The sequence below is a fragment of the Vigna umbellata genome, chromosome 9 (assembly GCF_029865625.1).
Source record: "Vigna umbellata cultivar VRB3 chromosome 9, Vumbellata_1.0, whole genome shotgun sequence".
Lineage (NCBI taxonomy): Eukaryota > Viridiplantae > Streptophyta > Magnoliopsida > Fabales > Fabaceae > Vigna > Vigna umbellata.
The window spans coordinates 20,432,135-20,452,308 of record NC_142173.1 but is presented as its reverse complement, the minus strand read 5'-3'; the positions used below and the strand labels follow the sequence as shown (position 1 = coordinate 20,452,308).

Here is a 20,174-nt window from a genome sequence, read left to right as displayed (position 1 = left end):
GAAGAGAAAAAGGAAAAGAGTTACCGTGAGGTGGCAAGTGATGTGTGACTGAGAGCTTATTTAATGCACTGCCACGTGACATTATGTTGGCGCCACCTCTATTAACCTTTCCAGGTGAAAAGACACCACTACCCTCTTCTTCGGTTGCCTTTTAGATTCTATTAATTTTTGTAACTTTTTACAGCATGAATTAAACTTGAACAGGTAAACTTGTTCACCACTTGAGAGGTTCTTATTATTTTTTTCTACAAAGTCTTATCTATAAGGGAAGGTCCAAACATTATAATTAGAAGTTGTTTGCACACAGGTGACAACCATAAGTGATTTGTGTACTCACTATAAACAAAAGTGACTTGTGTAATAAACCAGCAACAACAAGGTGAACCAGTGATACGACAACCAACCCAACCCATTGGAAAACATCATACTAATAATAGCAAAAGAAAACATTTACCTAAAAGAAAACAACTCCCAAACTGCAAAGAACGGCAAAGTCAACCAAACAGACATCTGAAATTAAAACAAGAACGGTAAAGAAAAGAGAAAAGATAAGAGATAAGCGAGAAAAAACCCGCAAGGCGTTGACGAAACCATGGAGGCCTCGTCGTAGGTCATGGCGGAGTTGAGCGGTGCGGCAGTTGGGCGCTCATACTCCATTGCTGCAACGGAACCGAAAACGCACGCTGAGAAGATACGCGACGAATGAAATTACGAAAAGGAAAAAGAGAAAATGCAGCCGAAATGCCATTGGTGAAGTCAATCAAACAAACACAGACCTCAAATTAAAGCAAGAACGATAAAGAAGAAAAAATAAGAGATAAGAGAGAGGAAACTTGCAAGGCGTTGAAGAAGCTCTTGTTGCGCTCCATGGAGGCCTCGTCGTAGGTCATGGCGGAGTTGAGCGGTGCGGCAGTTGGGCGCTCATACTCCATTGCTGCAACGGAACCGAAAACGCACGCTGAGAAGATACGCGACGAATGAAATTACGAAAAGGAAAAAGAGAAAATGCAGCCGAAATGCCATTGGTGAAGTCAATCAAACAAACACAGACCTCAAATTAAAGCAAGAACGATAAAGAAGAAAAAATAAGAGATAAGAGAGAGGAAACTTGCAAGGCGTTGAAGAAGCTCTTGTTGCGCTCCATGGAGGCCTCGTCGTAGTCATGGCGGAGTTGAGCGATGCGGCGGTTGGGCACTCAAACTCCATTGCTGCAACGGAACCGCACGCTGAGAAGAACGATGCTCTGATGAGTGCATAATGAATGCGAATTGAGAACTAAAGAGAGAGAAAAGAAAACTCGAAGAGAAAAAGGAAAAGAGTTACCGTGAGGTGGCAAGTGATGTGTGACTGAGAGCTTATTTAATGCACTGCCACGTGACATTATGTTGGCGCCACCTCTATTAACCTTTCCAAGTGAAAAGACACCACTACCCTCTTCTTCGGTTGCCTTTTAGATTCTATTAACCAACCACGGTGAAAAGACACCACTACCCTCTCGGTTGCCTTTTAGATTCGCTAGCCTCATTGGTTGACCGTCCAATGAATTTTTTTTTCTTATACCTTATATTCATTTTAATTTTAAATATTTTACAAACTAAAACAGATTTTATATTTAAACATAAATTTAATCATTCAGTTATTTTTTAAATGTGACAAAGACTATTTTGTGTAAAAAAATATTTATTATTAAAATGTTAAATTTTATAGTTTGAACACTCATTATTTAAGTTAAATGATTTCATTTATTATTTAATTGTGTATAAAAATTTTAAATGGTTGTCTTTATTTTGATTTCTCTAAATTTTATTTTTTGTTTTGAAAGGAAGCATAAGTTATTACTATGTTGAATTCAGATTACTTAATGGGCATAAAACAAACAAAAAAACCAATACATGTTGTTTCATGTTTGTCAATCTTAAAGGTCACGTGTCATTTAAAAAACGATGCATGGCTTTTACTTTCTAGACCATACTATTCACTTAAGATCTAAGGGTAAAGATCTGACCTTCTGACTCTTACATTAAATAACTCCTCTGACTAGTCATTGTCTCTATACCTTTAGGCAGAACTCAAAGAATGCAGCAGCTTATATCCATGCCTTGTGAAATTTCTAACATACAAACCCCTATTTATAGTAGAACTCAAAGTATGCACCAAATTATAGCCTTTACACCAATGACCAGCAAAATTTCTTGCATATTACTCATTTATACCCGAACTCAAAGAATGAACCAGCTTATATCAATGCATAGCAATAAAGTGGCACTCACCTTTAATCTTGAGTCAGAACACAATTTATTAAACATACAGCAAAAGTAAATCAGTCATCAAAACATGTAATGTACAGTTGTGCATGTAGTTCTTAGTTCTCACCATATAAAACAGTTCAGAGAGCTCAACACCAACACAAATCCAAAAGAGAGGTGTCCCCCAAAAATATAGTAATAGATAAATGATAGTGTGATTTACATGCAAAAGATGTCAGCAAATTTAAATCAATAAAATATCCATCAACCATGTCAGTAGGTGCCCATCATAAAAACATGAGACAACAATTTTAGAGAAAAGTAATGTGAAAAGGAAAAGAGAGTAAATGATTACATAGTTGATGATGGAGGTGGTGACAATTGTGATTAACTTTAATTGATGTTGTTTCTTGATTATTTGAAGAAGAAATACTTGCAAAACGTTTTCCTATCAGCTTCTCCTGCACTGTTTCACTGCCATGCATTGCTTATAAGTTTTAAGAGAAAATATTGATAGAGATATTCGACTTGCATATCAAGCTCCCATTAATCACAAGAGAATATAAGTCAATAGACAAGTTAAATATACATTATTTAAATGGATTCAAAATACACATGCATGAGATGATTTTTTTAACCATGATTCAAATTCAAAATGCTATCAAGTAACCTTCCAAGTAATCTAGAGCAAAACTCCAAAATCCAAAATCTGGTGTCTGCGAACACTATAATCAAAGTGCAGAACTAATACTCATAAAAATAGAGTGGTGCCCTATTATATATAGAATCCTATTGTGATTCATCATTGACTGAAGAACAACCTACCAATTATCTCTCATTGACTGAAGAAATAGTTGTACTTGGAGTACGGACCAGAGCAAGACCCCATCCGGCTGGATCACAATTTCTTGCCGCACCACCAACTCGTGAATCTAAAGCCATAATCCATGTGTATGCACAAAACAGTTGTACATATTATCTACCACACACCTCACTAAATTGTAGAATTTTGAAATTTGATAAACAAAAGCTCACCAATTTCGGTAGGGACTATGGCTAGGGTATGAGCGTTTCTTTCTTCTATCAAGGATGCTTCAAATGTACTGTCATTCTACCCCTACAACCATGAAAAAGGGTGAAGATAGTTGAAGAAAGACATAATCTAAAACAACTAAACCTTCCTTTAAAGTTTCACCAGTAAGTCTCCAAATACAACAGTTTAGATGATGATGATAAGAAAAGCATAAAAAAACACCTTTTCCTTTGCAATCTTTGAGAGCTCTTCAAGTATGTAACTTTTTGCTCTAGCATCTTCACTGAGAGAATTCAAGTCCTTGGGTATAGCATTTTCTTATGCCCATTATTCAGGTACTTCCTTTCTGGGATTAACAACAGCAAGGAAGGCCTCAAAACTGTTTCCATAAACCCATATCTGAAATAGATGTCAACATACAAGGTCAACATACAACATTCAGTGCACACTAATATATATCAACATGCACCAATACCAGGTCAACATACAAGGACACTTGCTGATGTGAAAATTTATAGTGTTTAAGAAAAAAATTTACTTAAGATTGAAAAGAAATAATTCTTGAGGGCTTAATTGATCCCTCTCACAATCTTCTATTTATAAGAATAAATTGATACACAAATACATGATAAATAGGGTAACCCTAGACACAATATAATCATGATAAATAGGGTAATCCTAGACACAATATAATCATGATAAATAGGGTAACCCTAGACACAATATAATCATGATAAATAGGGTAATCCTAGACACAATATAATCATGATAAATAGGGTAACCCTTGACACACTATAATGATGATAAAATAGGATAAATATCCTAACACTCCCCCTTAAGCTGGAGCATACAAATTGTATGTACCAAGCTTGGAACAAATAAACTCAATCCGAGGACCCCTTAATGACTTAGTCAATACATCTGCGAGTTGATCGTTTGACCCAATAAACTCAGTACATATTTCTTTGGTCAACAACTTTTCACGAACAAAATGACAATCAATTTCTATATGTTTAGTCCTCTCGTGAAACACTGGATTTGATGCAATGTGGAGAGCAGCTTGATTGTCGCAATACATCTTCATAGTATGGATGTCACAAAATTTAAGCTCTTGAAGGAATTGTTTCACCCATATAAGTTCACATGTTAATGATGACATTGCCCTATACTCGGCTTCCGCGGTTGATCAAGCTACTACATTCTGTTTCTTACTTTTCCATGAAATAATGTTTCCTCCCAGAAAAACACAAATCCTGTTGTAGACCGTCTATCAATAGGTGAACCTGCCCAATCTGCATCACAATACCCAAAGACATGAATGCTTCCTTTATCTTCATATAACAATCCTTGCCCGGGAGCCTTCTTTACATACCTTAAAATGCGAATGAGAGCATTCCAATGGTCAACACATGGAGCCTGCATGAACTAACTAACCACTCCAACTGCAAAGGATAGATCTGGCCTTGTAATAGTGAGATAAATCAGTTTGCCAACCAGCCTCCTATACCTCTCTGGATCGGAGAATAATTCACCTTCTTCTGTCCTTAATTTCTGGTTTGGGTCCATGGGACTGTCTACCGGTCTACAATCAATCATGCCTGTTTCTTGTAATATATCAAGAGCATACTTCCTTTGGGAGATTACAACTCCATCTTTTGATTGCGCTACTTCAATGCCTAAGAAGTATTTTTGAGACTTCCAAGATCCTTGGTTTGAAAATGTCTACACAAGTACTCTTTTAGTTGAGATATTCCAACAGCATCATTTCCTGTAATGACAATATCATCAACATATACTATTAAGTAAACACATTTCCCGAGAGAAGAATGACAATAAAAAACTGAATGGTCTACTTCACTGCGTTTTAGCCCAAATTTTTGAACAATGGAGTTAAACTTTCCAAACCAAGCACGTGGGGATTGCTTGAGGCCATATAGAGATCGATGCAATTTGCATACCATACCAGACTCCCCCTGAGCAACAAACCCAGGAGGTTGCTCCATATAAACTTCTTCCTCAAGATCACCATGTAGGAAGGCATTCTTGATATCCAATTGATGAAGTGGCCAGTGACGAATGGCTGCCATGGCAAAGAAGAGACGAATAGTAGTCTTCTTGGCTACAGGAGAGAAAGTGTCACAATAATCAAGACCATAAACCTGAGTGTAACCTTTTGCAACAAGCCGAGCTTTGAGCCGATCAATTTCACCATCAGGGCCAACTTTAACTGCATACACCCATCGACAACCAACCGCCTTTTTTCCTAGGGGAAGGGGCACCAGCTCCCAAGTATTACTATGGTCAAGAGCCTGCATTTCTGCAATCATAGCTTGTCGCCATCCAGGATGATCAAGTGCTTCTTTCACATTCTTGGGTATAACAACAGAGGACACTGAGGATAAAAGAGAAAAATAGGAGGGCGACAATCGATGATAGCTTAGAAAATTATAAATGGGATGAGGGTTCCGAGTGGAACGAGTACCTTTTCTGAGGGCAATAGGCCATGCTGAATCATTTGCACCAGGAGGCGTGGGAGGAGGTAACGAGGGAGAAGAATCTGAAGTAGGAGATTCACCATTGTCTTGGGGAGGTGAACTATCCATTGGGGCCCTGTGTGGGATGATCTCAGTATGTGGAGAAACAGGTGTAGAAGGATTGTGATCAAGACTTGGAATGACAGAGACAGTGGAGCTATTTGACTCAGCCATTGGAATAGGAAGGACTTGTTGGAGGATAGAAACATCCTGAACAGATGGAGAGAAGTAAGGAGTCTGTTCAAAGAATGTGACATTGGCAGACATGTAATACTTCTTAGTTTCAGGAGAGTAACACTGATATCCTTTTTGAAGTCGAGAATAGCCTAAGAAGACACATTTGAGAGCGCGAGCGGAGAGTTTGTGTAGACCTGGAGACATGTCATGAACAAAACATACACAACCAAACACTCGAGGAGATGTATGAAAGAGAGGATCATTAGGAAACAAAATGGAGAAAGGGACTTTATTATCAAGAGAGGAGGAGGGCATCCTATTAATAAGATAACATGCAGTTAAGATGGCATCCCCCAGTGATGGACAGGAATATGGGCACCAAGCAAAAGGGTACGAGCAGTTTCAACCAAGTGTCTATTTTTTCGTTCTGCTATACCATTTTGTTGTGGTGTATGAGGACAAGTAGACTGATGTAAGATACCATGGGAACTCAAGATGGCAGAAAAGAAGGATGAGAAATACTCTTTTGCATTATCACTTCTTAATATTTTGATTACTTGACCAAATTGATTCTTGATTTCATTCAAAAAGGATGTAAATATAGCTAACAATTCAGAACGATTTTTCATAAGATAAACCCAAGTACATCTTGAATATTCATCAATAAAGGTAACAAAATATCTAAAACCAAAGGAGGAGATACGACTAGGTCCCCATATATCAGAATGGATGATGGAAAAACTAGAATTACATATTGATTGAGACCTTTTAGGAAAGGAAGATCTAACATGTTTTCCTAATTGACATGACTCACATTCTAAGGTTTAGAGACCACTAAGTTCAGGACACATCTTTTTTAATTTGGACAAATGAGGATGGCCAAGTTGATCATGTAGCACTTTAGGATTAGGAGCAGCAACACAAGACACCCTTGGACGAGATCCAAAATGGTATAATCCGCCAGCTTCATATCCTTCTCCAATCTGTCTCCCCGAACCACGCTCCTGTATAACAAAAGATTTATGATCAAAGGTTATTGAACAATTTAACATTTTAGTCAACTGGCTTAAGGAAATTAAATTAAAAGGACAATTAGGGACAAAAAGGACTGAGTTGAGATTGAGGGAGGGAGACAAAGAAACATGACCGACTCCTTTGGAAGAAGTTTTAGATCCATTTGCAAGGGTTATGAAATGAGGTTTTTCTCGAAAGGAAATAGATGAGAACAAAGAGGTATTACCAGAAATGTGATCAGAAGCACCTGAGTCAATTACCCATGAATTTTGACATTCCATAGATTGAGAAACGCAGGCTGTTGATGTATTGGGAGATTGAGATGGTTGTGCCAAGCTGTTAGACTTTAACCTTAAATACTCTTGATATTCATCCTCAAAAAACATAGAAGTGGAGGTTTCAGTTTTCGAAGTGGAAGTTTCAGTCTTCGAAATATTGGCGATTTTGGAAGGGAAACCATGTAAGGAGTAGCAATTCTCTTGAGTACTACAAAATTGATGATAGATAGCGCTCAATACATAGCGCTTATTTAAATAAGCGCTATCTATTAAATAAGCGCTATCTATTAATGCACGAAACAATAGATAGCGCTTATTTAAAAAAACGCTATCTAAACCTATGACTATAGATAGCGCTTTTTTAAAAAAAACAGTCTATAAATAATTAATATTATTTTTTTTATTCATAATTTAAAATAAGCTAAAAGATAGCGTTTGTTTTAAAAAACGCAGTCTATTTCAACACAATAGATAGCGTTATTTGAAACAGCTGCGTGCTCTTTTACATTTCTCTTTGGGAGCTTCTTTCTACCCTCAGCCAAAATTTTCCCTCGTTTTCTAAATTTTCAGTTTCACTTCGTTTAGATTCATCAAACCCATTCCCCCAAATTTGACTTCGTATTTGCCCCCAAATTTCAGTTCGTATTTGCCCCCAAATTTTAAAAAACCTATCACAATATCTCCTAAATCACATTTTCGCGTTCCCTCTACAACCACATTTTCCCTCTTCACAATTCTAATTTCTCTTCCCTGCATCGCAATCTCGAATCTCTCCAGAAGCTTCTTCTCACCAAAGCCATCTTCATCGACGAAGACACGTTCTCCAAAGCCTTCCTTACCGCTGACCAAGCCCGCTCCATCAAACTGCTCCAGCAACGAGTTGAGACATTGGAGAGAGAGGTTGACTCTGCCATCACCGCTGCCGCTCGCCCTCGCTCTGAGAAACGACAAGCTGAGGCCACTCTGAAAGTCGCCGACTTGCACGCATTGGAGAGCTGGAAAGCGTTAAAAAATGAAAGCGCGATGGTGAGACCCACTCACATGGCTTTGGCATTTTCATATTATAAAGCAGTCGCTCACTCCATATACAGACATAATCACAGTGACCATAAACGACACTGTTTCGATCCAAGATGTCAGTCACGTCACGCCAAGATCTTCTCTTGTTCCACCATGCCAAACCCTAGGCTCCACCAAGCAATGCGGGATTTATCGGGAGAGGGTTAGCGTAAAGGTGCCAAACGAAGAAAATGCTTGTTTTCGTTTTCGTCGTTGTTGTCACCTTCATCTCCCTCTAGGAGTTTTGCTAGTGCCACGACCACGTTTACACGTTCACCATGCACCACCGCCACTCCGAACCCGTCAAAAAGTGGTCCCACACCGCTGCCAGAATCCCCCTCCTCCCGATAAGGGCACCGTCGACTACTACACTGAGTTGGCCGACCACGATCGCTTCCTCCGTGGCCGCAAACTCTCTCAAATCGACGCCAGTCTCGCTTTCTCCGATGGCAACTCCACCTTCCGCATCAGCTCCCTCGGATTGTACCTTTTCTTCTCTTTGATTCTTCTATTGTCATTATTTAAAGTTTTATTTTTCAAGATTTTAATTTAAATATAATCTCTTCCTACTCTTTTCTAACCATAAAATGATAGGAAGATTGAATTTTGTTAATAATTATGTTGAAACCGTTTTTAATTGTTGATAATGTGAAAATTAGTGTATGAAGAGTTGAAAATTAGATTCTTCTTTTAATTTAAATTGATTAATAATTTCTTTATAATAATTTAGTTATCAGTTTAATGAAGTGACAATGACTTAAGGTTTGAATTTTGAATGAGATTGGCCATGTTTAGAAAGAAGAAATTACTATTTAGATGTGAATAATGTTTAAGTTTGACCATTCTTTGTTAATGATTTCGGTGATGTTACGAATTTTTGTCAGTAATGTTTTTTCTTGGAGATTGGTTTCTGGTTTTCTTTATCCTTTTCTTTTTCTTCTGGAGATTCATACGACAGTTGAAATAGGACATCGGGAGTGAAGTTCATGGTGGCGCTTGATACCGGAAGTGACCTGTTCTGGGTACCTTGTGATTGCACAAGATGTGTTGCTACTGATAGCCCAACCTTTGCTTCGGTATGTTTTATTTTCCTTTTTTTTGTGACCAAAATGAAGTTGTTCCTATAGTATATTGTAGTTGATTATAGGGTTTTTCCATAATTGTCTTTTTAAGGGCATGTTGCAAGAAGGACACTTCTTTAAACATTGCATTGAATAAATGATTTTATTATTAGAAGAAATGTATCTAGTTAGATGCGTGTGTGGTGTAGTGGGGTTTTGGTTGATATATTTTTCATATTGAGTGTTTTGTTGCTTTATTTGTTTTATTTGATAAAGATTTTATTTGAGTGCCTTGTGTTTACGGTGGGTTGAAATGTTGATTGAAAACTAGAATGTCATTACACATTGGGTGATTGTATGTTTTATTGAAATATAGTGTAAATGTGAGTGGTTTGAGTCGCACTTGATGAATTATGTAATTTATGTTAAATTCCATCAAGTTTGGTGTTGATGAAATGGTAAGTAGTTTGTGTTTGGGTTCTAGAAATTTTCATTATATGCTCTGTTTGGCCTGTTCATAAACTGATTTGGGAAAAGGGTATAGTGACGTTGAATCTATCAAGTGAAAGAGAGAGAGTGGGGGAAGTGGTTCTGTGATCTTGTTGGAAGTTTAGACGTCTTAGAATTTACTAGAATTTAAGTGCAATGCTTATTAATGGGTTTGAGTCTTTTTTTTCTTATTTCCTAGATGTTTCACGTGACTAAATCTTTGGTTGTTTAAGTGCAGCCAGCATATGATGCCTTTATGTTTTCCTTCGGAGGAGTTGTCTGTTTGGACTAAAGTATGGTTGAAAATTAGTAATAGGTTGGCGGAAAGTGGTTACAAGTCTGATTCATAGTATGTTGATTTAAAATGAATAATCTTATTATCCGATACATGCTTAATTGAACTAGATTAGGTTGTCTTAATTTATTAAATCTAAGAATAACAGTAATCATCTTATCTTCAATCTGTTTAATAACCATAACCTCAATGTGTTTTGATATGTGTTAACTGATTTAGATTTCATAAGTTAAGTAATGGGTTAATGAATTAGGTGCATTATTTTAAAAAGTTCAGACTGTATCTCTCGGTGCATGGGGAATCCAATATTTTAGTACAAAATTGGTCACAATATCTCTGCATCTTTACTATGACCGTGCATATAGGCCATGCTTCTTAGTACTGCAGATACTTTATGTTTTTCCCTTGAATCTTTATACCAAATCATACAACTAGCCTCGAGGTGCATCATTGTTCTACTTCAACTTTTCGCTTTTTCTTTTCTTTAAAACAAAAATTCGAATTGTGGCGAAGTGGGACAATCCTCTTCTCTTTGTTTACAATCATCTTCTCTTTGTTTATTCATTACAAGACTTTATTCTGACCAAGGCTTGGTCTTAGTCTAGTTACGGTAATAAGTTTGTCCTAGTTCTAGCACCATTTCAATCAATTAAATATCTTCATTTAGTAGACAATCATTACTAATTTTAAATTACAGAAATTTTATTTTCGTTATATTTAAACCTTTTATTCTTATTATTACTGGTAAAAGTTTATTGTCCTTTAACATTTTTATATTTGTAACATACTGAATAATTACTACTGTTATACTAATAAAAGAACAGTATAAAATTATTTGTTTTGATGGAGTTAAATACATTAATTAAATTTATTGAATAACTATACAAATTGGAAATTATATGAAAAATTCAATTATTTATAAATATCAATGTTAATTGTGCTTACTTGTATAGTTATCCTCGAGTGAAAAACATTTTTAAGTGCTAGCTTTCTAATATGTGGAAGGCCAAAAACATTCTTACATTCTAGATATGCAAGTTTTGTGTCTTGTCCCCTGCTTTGTTTCTCAATTAAAAACGTTGTATTTGCAAGGATATATGTATAATTGTTACAGTTATTAGTTAATGGGGTTGGACTGAAAATTCACGTGCGGGTATGGTCTTTAACTTAAAAAAAAATTGAATGTGTTATGATGTTAAATGCTTGATGGATGGATGTGGGGTGCTGTTGTTTAGTTAATTTTAAAGATCTTGGCATACTTTATATGTTATGTTCAAGTATTCCAGTTGTTCATATAGTTGTTGTGCATTCATTTCTAATATGTTCAAAAAACCATTGATTGTATTTAAGTGGTTTAAGGCTTTTTGAGTATTGGTTGTTGATACATACATATATCCATTACCATGGGTAATGTGCTTAACTTTATATTAAACGCTGTTGTATACTGGAATAGAGCTATTTGGATTTTCATATGTCGGTTAAACTGATTTGGTGTATTGAGTCCAAATACTTATACATTTAATTTAGCAATTGAATGTCACGGTCTTGAATTTGATGCTGATATTTTTCAAAGGTTCTACTTTTGTTCTTTGTTGACAGCTTTTGTAATGTATGGGATGCCTTTACTCATTGTTACATTTTTTGTCAGGATCAAAATCAATGACAATGAATGATTGTGGATATTACGTGTGCCGATGTATAAAAGAAATTATTACATGATGTGAAGGAGGAATAATTTCAATGGATGTACGTTATCTTTATTATCATAATTAATTTGTAGTAAAAATTTAATTGACTAATTTTATATTATCTTTTTTGTTGCAGTATTTTCTTAATTGCGTATATCAACCATATCGTGACAACAAATTATTGAAGTTAGGGAAGATTGATGTTACATGTAATCAGTACATGCTTATAGGTTGTTATGGTGATGTAAATGTTTATAGGTACAAGGATATATATGTTATGGTTGTATATATTGTCTTATAAAGCAATGTCATGTCATGACACGTAGTTGACACTCAAAGATTATATTTTGAAATATTATTATATCAATAGTTTTTATTTATATATTGAAGTATTGCATATTCTTTTTGAGACCTTTGTTTTCATTATATTTGTTTTAATACTTTATATTTTTATTTTGAATAATAGAACTAATAAATAACACAGGTTTGTATATAATAAAACAAATATTTTATATTTTCTTTTAAAAGATAATTTCATAATTTTTAAAATATTTTATTAAAAATTATTTTTTTTTATAAAATTTAGACCAATAGATAGTGCTTGTTTAAAAAAGCGCTATCTATTGGTATTAGACAATGGAAAATGTTATTTGGACAACGAAATTTTGACACAGATTTAACAACGCCACGTGTCAGCTCTTGATTGGCCAAATAAATTGAAAATAAAACAGAGAAAGGGTTACGGGGCGAGGGGTATTTTGGGATTTCGAGGTTAAAATTTGAAGAATTGGGTTTCGCGGTTTAGGGTGGGAAAGACGTTCGTTCAACCCTTGTCGCTCTCTCGCTCTCTCGTTAAAATTTAAAGAATTGGGTTTGGGCGGTTTCAGGTGGGAAAGAAGTTCGTTCAACCCTTCCATATTGTGTCTCGCTCTGTCGTTCGTCTTCGAAGCTTCCATCTTCGTTGTCTCGCTCTCTCGCTCTATCATTTTTACTTTGTGTTAATCTCACTTATAATGACAAAAGTAGTGATTGAAAAATGAACGCAACATTATAATAAGAATTTGAAAAGTACGAGACCATTTTCAGTAAAATTAATGGTAATTAATGGGAAGGAGTTGATCAAATTCTGAGTGGGGAGATGGGTGTTGGTCATTGATCTAAACGCAAGAAGTGTGGAGTGACCCGTGATGAGTAGGGGGACGAAGTAGTGCAAGGGATGAGTCAGAGTGTTGAAAAAATGGTCGGGTAATCGTTTACAGAATCCTGGTAAACGATTACCCGAGAGAAAATTGGATTTTGTACATAAAGTCCAACACAGGTAGTCAGCCAGGTGAACAGGGGTCACCATTGGAAAAAAAGCTCAGTTTTAGGCAGTTCTGCACCTGTCTGAGGCTGGTCCAGGTGTTTCAGTGGTGGGAGAGGGTGGTTGGTGATGTAATGTGTGTCCAAGGAGTGTGGGGTGACCCCTCATCAGTTGGAGGAGCAACCTCTGCAAGGGATGAGTGAGGGTGTTGAAAAAAGGGTCTGGTAATCGTTTACAGCATCCCTGTAAACGATTACCCGAGACAAAACTGGATTTTGTACAGAAAGTCCAACACAGGTACTCAGTCAGGTGAACTGGGGTCACCATTGGCCAAAAAGGTGAGTTTTAAGCACTTTTGCACTTTTCTTATGCTGGTCCTGGTGTTTCAGTGGTGGGAAGTGATGTTTTGGCACCCCATGATGAAGGAAAAAAACAATGTTTATGAGATGAGCAACTTGGGTGAGATAACATGCTGTCAACTTTGACCTTTGCTGGCTATTTTACTGATAACTTTTCCCACCGACCTCCAAATGATGTGATTCTTTTTTTATTAGAAACTAGACTCAAAAATATTTCCAATGACTACTAATTTGTATTTTTTGGACATCTGAGTTGGTACAGTTTATTCTTTCAAGTTAGCGTTTCATATATTTTTGCCAACTCTGACCTTTGCTTGTTCTTTTGCTCATAACTTTCTCCACCGAACTCCAAATGAGTTGATTCTTGTTTTGTTGGAATCTATACTCAAAGACCTTTCAAATTATGCCTTAGAAATCAAGTTTACACCTTTTTTGACACTGTAATCGATTACAAGGACACTGTAAACGATTACCCGAGACAAAACTGGATTTTGTACAGAAAGTCCAACACAGGTACTCAGTCAGGTGAACTGGGGTCACCATTGGCCAAAAAGGTGAGTTTTAAGCACTTTTGCACTTTTCTTATGCTGGTCCTGGTGTTTCAGTGGTGGGAAGTGATGTTTTGGCACCCCATGATGAAGGAAAAAAACAATGTTTATGAGATGAGCAACTTGGGTGAGATAACATGCTGTCAACTTTGACCTTTGCTGGCTATTTTACTGATAACTTTTCTCACCGACCTCCAAATGATGTGATTCTTTTTTAGTAGAAACTAGACTCAAAAGTCTTTCCAATGACTACTAATTTGTATTTTTTGGACATCTGAGTTGGTACAGTTTATTCTTTCAAGTTAGCGTTCCATATATTTTTGACAACTCTGACCTTTGCTTGTTCTTTTGCTCATAACTTTCTCCACCGAACTCCAAATGAGTTGATTCTTGTTTTGTTGGAATCTATACTCAAAGACCTTTCAAATTATGCCTTAGAAATCAAGTTTACACCTTTTTTGACACTGTAATCGATTACAAGGACACTGTAAACGATTACCCGAGACAAAACTGGATTTTGTACAGAAAGTCCAACACAGGTACTCAGTCAGGTGAACTGGGGTCACCATTGGCCAAAAAGGTGAGTTTTAAGCACTTTTGCACTTTTCTTATGCTGGTCCTGGTGTTTCAGTGGTGGGAAGTGATGTTTTGGCACCCCATGATGAAAGGAAAAAAACAATGTTTATGAGATGAGCAACTTGGGTGAGATAACATGCTGTCAACTTTGACCTTTGCTGGCTATTTTACTGATAACTTTTCCCACCGACTTCCAAATGATGTGATTCTTTTTTTTTTAGAAACTAGACTCAAAAATCTTTCCAATGACTACTAATTTGTAATTTTTGGACATCTGAGTTGGTACAGTTTATTCTTTCAAGTTAGCGTTTCATATATTTTTGCCAACTCTGACCTTTGCTTGTTCTTTTGCTCATAACTTTCTCCACCGAACTCCAAATGAGTTGATTCTTGTTTTGTTGGAATCTATACTCAAAGACCTTTCAAATTATGCCATAGAAATCAAGTTTACACCTTTTTTGACACTGTAATCGATTACAAGGATACTGTAAACGATTACCATAGTGTTTTTTCTGCAGATTGGGTCTGCACTTGTCCAACTTGGTCCCTTCAGTAAGAATGGCTTCTTTCCCACTTCTTGGGGTCACCTCCCATCACCTACCACCCTCTACCACCAGTCAAACACCAACACCAAATAAATACAAGTGGACTTGTGCTTTAAATTAACAGTTTTTGCCAATGATCACCCAGGACACTACAACTGACTACTTCAGTTCAACTTTCTGTACAAAACAGTGATTTCTCTCGTGTAATCGTTTACGAGGCCACTGTAAACGATTACGACAATGTTTTTTTCTGCAGATTAGCTCTGCACTTGTCCAACTTGGTCCCCTCAGTAAGAATGACTTCTTCCCCACTTCTTGGGGTCATCAAACATAACCTCCCAACCAGTAATGACCCTTAAATTCACTTGTATGGTTTTTTGGTCAACAAATCCCTTGCAGAGCTTGCTCCTCCAACTGATGAGGGGTCACCCCACAGTCCTTGGACTCACATCACATCACCAACCACCCTCTCCCACCACTGAAACACCTGGACCAGCCTCAGACAGGTGCAGAAGTGCCTAAAACTCACCTTTTTTTCCAATGGTGACCCCTGTTCACCTGACTGAGTACCTGTGTTGGACTTTCTGTACAAAATCCAGTTTTGTCTCGGGTAATCGTTTACAGGGATGCTGTAAACGATTACCAGACCCTTTTTTCAACACCCTCACTCATCCCTTGCAGAGGTTGCTCCTCCAACTGATGAGGGGTCACCCCACACTCCTTGGACACACATCACATCACCAACCACCCTCTCCCACCACTGAAACACCTGGACCAGCCTCAGACAGGTGCAGAATTGCCTAAAGCTGAGCTTTTTTTCCAATGGTGACCCCTGTTCACCTGGCTGACTACCTGTGTTGGACTTTATGTACAAAATCCAATTTTCTCTCGGGTAATCGTTTACCAGGATTCTGTAAACGATTACCAGACCATTTTTTCAACACTCTGACTCATCCCTTGCACTACTTCGTCCCCCTACTCATGGGTCACTCCACACTTCTTGCGTTTACATCAATGACCAACACTCATCTCCCCACTCAGAATTTGATCAACTCCTTCCCATTAATTACCATTAATTTTACTGAAAATGGTCTCGTACTTTTCAAATTCTTATTATAATGCTGCGTTCATTTTTCAATCACTACTTTTGTCATTATAAGTGAGATTAACACAAAGTAAAAATGATAGAGCGAGAGAGCGAGACAACGACAGCGAAGATGGAAGCTTCGAAGACGAACGCACACAGAACAAAGTGAAGCGCCACGAAACGCGACCTTCGACCTTCCAAGAGAACGCACCTTCGTTTCCAATGGAACAGGGAAAGGGCTAATTTCGGAATTTCAGTAAAATTAAGGGTTACGGACTTCCGTTTCGTAGGTTTTAAAAAAAATTTATTTTTAAAACAAACCACGGTCCTTAGACAATAGATAGCGTTTATTTAAATAAGCGCTATCTATTGTCTGATACCAATAGATAGCGCTTTTTTAAATAAGCGTTATCTATTGTCGGACACGGACACCAATAGATAGCGCTCTCATAGATAGCGCTTAAAAAGCGCTATCTATGATAAAAAAAAAAGCGCTATCTATGAACTTTTTTGTAGTAGTGGTATGACCCATCGTTTGGGAAGGCGTTCAGTCTATGGATGATTGGACGCTCGGTCCTAATTGGTGGGCGGACGCCCAATCTTGGGTTCCCGAATGGGTAGACGCTCGTCAGACGCTCGGTCCGGACTCTTGGGCGGACGCCTGATTCTGGAAAGGCTGGATGTTCGGTCCAGAATATTGGGCGGACGTGTCAACCTTGGGCGGACGTCCGCTTCCTAAATGATTGGCCGTTCGCTGGACAGTTGGTCCAGATTCTGGGGCGGACGTTCCACCTTGGGCGGACGTCCGCTTCCTAAATGATTGGCCGTTCGTTGGACACTTGTTCCAGATTCTGGGGCGGACGTTCCACCTTGAGCGGACGTCCAATCTCGGACGGACGTTCTACTTTGGGTAGGCGTCCGGTTCTGAATGGCTGGACGCTCGGTCCAGATTATTGGGCGGACGTGCCAACCTCTGGCGGACGTCCGCTTCCTAAATGATTGGCCGTTCGTTGTACACTTGGTCCAGATTCTGGGGCGGACGTTCCACCCTGGGCGGACGGCCAATATGTTGGGAGGACCTATCATTACATAAGCCCCCCAAGCACGAGCATAATTTTATTGTGCGAAGGGGTTGTCCACGCCTGGATGGGCGACATTGGAATACCGCTGGATCCATGAAAGCTCGGACAACCGTTCTTTTGGACATTCGGTCTATGATTGTGACGGGTGAGCTGCACTGGACGTCCGCTAGTTTGGACGCTCGGTCTAGATTGTGACCGGGCGAGCGGCATTGGACGTCCGCTAATTTGGACGCTCGCCATCATGAATGGCTGGACGCTTACCATCTTGGACGGACGTCCCATGTTGGGCGGACATCCAGTTCTGGAATGTGGACGTCCGGTACTGATCTTTGGACGAACGTCCGGTCCTGGAATGACTAGACGCTCGGTCCTAATCCTTGGACGGACGTCCCATCTTGAACGGGTGGACGCTCGCCCTGATTGGTGGGCAGCAGTGTTACCCCCTTGCTCGGTCTATCCTGGGAGGTCCTGTCATTAAATAAGCCCCCCAAGCCCGACCATAACTTTATTGTGCGAGGGGTTTTTTAGATGGCCCCCGAATTGCTGGGTCCACGTGGAGGTCGACTTGGCGTACCTTGGAGGACAAATGGCCAGACGGTTGATCGTTCATGCCATATTTGGCTAAATTATAACGAGGCCATGGACGGCCAGTCGGTTGATTACTGAATGCCAGATTTGGCTAAGTTACGGACGTCCGGTCGGTCGATTACTGAATGCCAGATTTGGCTAAGTTACGGACGGCCGGTCGGTCGATTACTGAATGCCAGATTTGGCTAAGTTATGGACGGCCGGCGATTGATGATGAATGCCAGATTTGGCTAAGTTACGGACGGCCGGTCGCTTGATGAATGCCATATTTGGCTAAGTTATGGACGGCCGGTCCTTTGCTTCATGGCCCAACCAAGCTGAGAGTTGTTCTCGGAGGAACACTCTTTTTCGCCAGCTTGGTCTTAATGGGGCGGAAGGTCGTGGTTCTCGGTGGAACTCTCCGCTCATCAACTTGGACTTTTTCTATGTTTGATGGCCAGATTTGGCTAAGTTATGGACGGCCGGCAATTGATGATGAATGCCAGATTTGGCTAAGTTACGGACGGTCGGTCGCTTGATGAATGCCATATTTGGCTAAGTTATGGACGGCCGGTCCTTTGCTTCATGGCCCAACCAAGCTGAGAGTTGTTCTCGGAGGAACACTCTTTTTCGCCAGCTTGGTCTTAATGGGGCGGAAGGTTGTGGTTCTCGGTGGAACTCTCCGTTCATCAACTTGGACTTTTTCTATGTTTGATGCGGGAGGATTGAAGAGAGCCCCTTTTGCAAACATGCACTTGTGCCATTGTTGCGGGTTACCTGCATGATGAAGGGAATATGGCGAATTTCAAGTTTAAAGAAAGTATGTGTCCATACCTTGTAAGGTGGACTGGTGGGTTGAATATGCTCGGATGAGAATGGTTGTTCCCAAAGAACACTTATGAGAATAATGGTCGAATAAATGGGAGGTCGAATGGCCCAATTAATGGGAGGTCGCACGTTGAGGCCGGACGGCCGAAAGTTGAGGCCTGATGACCGAGAGCCTGAAGAGGTGGGATCAAGGAGCGCTATTGGAAGATGGCCAGCCGTTCGCTCGCTGAGGCAAAGTGGACGAGCGCTCCTTGAAGCAGAACGGACGAGCGCTTGAGTCCAGATTGGACGAACGCTCTTTGAAGTCGTTCGGTCAGCTGTTGACGCTAAATGGCCGAGAGTCTAACGAGGCCGGACGGCTCAATGCTGATGCCAGATTTGGCCAAGTACCTAAGACCGAACGGCCTGGAGATAGGGGTCGAATACGTACCTTGGAGGCCGAGTGACCGGACGTCCTTATCAATATGAACGAACGACAGAAAGCTCGAGGCCGGACGACCGAGAGTTGAGGCTTGATAGCCGAGCGCTCATTGAGGCCGAACGGACGAGCGCTCTCCAAGGCCGGATGGACGAGTCTCTGAAGCGACGGACGCGCGCTAGCGTTCTTTGATCCCGGACGGACGAGAACTTCGGTCTTGACATCCGGGAGTGGAGTTGGTGGATGGACGTCCTGGTCCTTCTGGGTGAACGACCGAAAGTTCGAGGCCGGATGGCGGACAGGGGAGGCCGTACGGCCGAGAGACATTTGTTGAGATGATGGAGTCGAGTGCCAAGTGCTCAACCGAGGATGTTGACGCTCTTTTGAGGTGCCCCTCACTGGTTCCTTGTGTTTACGATAGGGAATATGCACTCGGCCCCACGGTGGGCGCCAAATGTTTCGACTGGATCCGGGCGGACCCTGTTAAAACACAAACTTGACTGGGCGGACGGACGCTCCCGAACGGTAGAGGCAGGCGGACGATCGCGAACGTTAGAGGCGGGCGGTTTTTCCTCTGGTTGGCTCAGACTGGGCGGACGGACGTTGCTCACCACTCCAAGCCGGGTGGGCGTCTTCCTTCTCCTGGCGTTGTTCCACACTCCCAGTTGGGGAGGGGCCGGGTACCTGCTAAAGGCACTCCGACACTCAAGTCAGTAATATGACAGAGCGTTATATAATGCATGCATGTGTTGCGTTTTAAGCAATCTAGAAATCATACCTGAGACCTTTATTTATACTGATTGTAATGGGCTTTTACTTTTTGGGGGCCTGGAAACCGCCCAATAATACCTTAATCTTCATTAAGGACTTTAATGTGCCATTTAGCTTTTAACAATGTTATCAACTAAGTGCGGATCGTTTTGGGAAGGCGTTCAGTCTATGGATGATTGGACGCTCGGTCCTAATTGGTGGGCGGACGCCCAATCT

At 39.8% G+C, this 20,174-nt stretch overlaps 1 protein-coding gene and 1 long non-coding RNA gene across 40 annotated transcripts in view; one reads left to right on the top strand and one right to left on the bottom strand.

The window, feature by feature from the left end:
* Nucleotides 1–1,383, bottom strand: part of LOC148192878 (uncharacterized) — a 30,781-nt gene extending 29,398 nt beyond the window's left edge. For 31 of the 38 annotated variants that reach the window (XM_088098839.1, XM_088098832.1, XM_088098840.1 and 28 more), the window contains exons 1-2: nt 1,113–1,382; nt 25–934 (exon numbers count right to left, since the gene is read on the bottom strand). The gene's annotated coding sequence lies outside the window, so the exon portion shown is untranslated. Of the gene's footprint in view, nt 1–24; nt 935–1,112 lie in introns of all 38 variants that reach the window. The other 7 variants (XM_088098849.1, XM_088098851.1, XM_088098854.1 and 4 more) reach the window with 3 other exon arrangements.
* A 6,390-nt stretch (nt 1,384–7,773) lies between these two features.
* Nucleotides 7,774–12,283, top strand: LOC148192877 (uncharacterized). Of its 2 annotated transcripts, XR_015781887.1 has the most exons (4): nt 7,774–8,824; nt 9,287–9,417; nt 11,835–11,932; nt 12,011–12,283. It is a non-coding gene; the product is annotated as an uncharacterized LOC148192877 (long non-coding RNA). The 2 variants fall into 2 exon arrangements; XR_015781886.1 differs by having other exon boundaries at nt 7,774–9,417.
* Nucleotides 12,284–20,174: the final 7,891 nt, after the last annotated feature.